The following is a 703-nucleotide window of genomic DNA, read 5'->3' as shown; positions in this document are numbered from 1 at the left end:
GCACATTCATTGATTGTGTAGTGCAAAACAGTTAGCCTTGCAAACATACATACAAATAGCATAATACAGACTCAACAGGCTATATTTAGTAATGTGTGTGGATATACAAATTCACATATTCATGCCATAGCAAAGGATGAAAAAAAAAGAGACCACAAATTTGAAAGAGGGTGCTGATGGGTACGTGGAAGTTTTGAGGGGAGGAAAGGAAAGGAAGAAATGTTGTAATTAATTAATCTTAAATGTGGTAATTAATACAATCTCAAAAATAAAAGCAAAAATGGATCTTTTCATGGTAAGACTTATTTAATAGGACATTTTAATCCTGCATGTTCTTAGGATTTAGATTTTTAAAACATTTGGGGCTAAATGTGACCATTTTATGCCAATATTTCGTCTTGAGTTGTATATTATTAAGTAGAATTAGTAAGGAGTTTCTTACCACACCTCTGCCCTGCTGCCCACTTATATCTAGGGTAGGAGGTAATTGAGGCAGATTGTTTTTAAGGTGAACAATAATCAGGATCTTGATTCATGTAAATCAGTTCAGAAATATTCATTTTTGAAAATGACCACAAAGGATTCACTGTTTTTTTTTCTTTTTTTTTATTGAGAATAAGAAAAAAAAGTTTCCGCCTCCTCCCAGCCTCCCATTTCCCCGCCCCCGGCCTTTTCCCGCCCCCCCCCCCCCCTCCCCCCCCCC

The sequence above is a fragment of the Alexandromys fortis genome, unplaced genomic scaffold, assembly GCF_014885135.2.
Source record: "Alexandromys fortis isolate MF-2015 unplaced genomic scaffold, M_Fortis_MF-2015_v1.1 scaffold_203, whole genome shotgun sequence".
NCBI classification, from domain to species: Eukaryota; Metazoa; Chordata; class Mammalia; order Rodentia; family Cricetidae; genus Alexandromys; species Alexandromys fortis.
The sequence above is the reverse complement of the archived record's forward strand: the minus strand, read 5'-3'. Positions refer to the sequence as shown.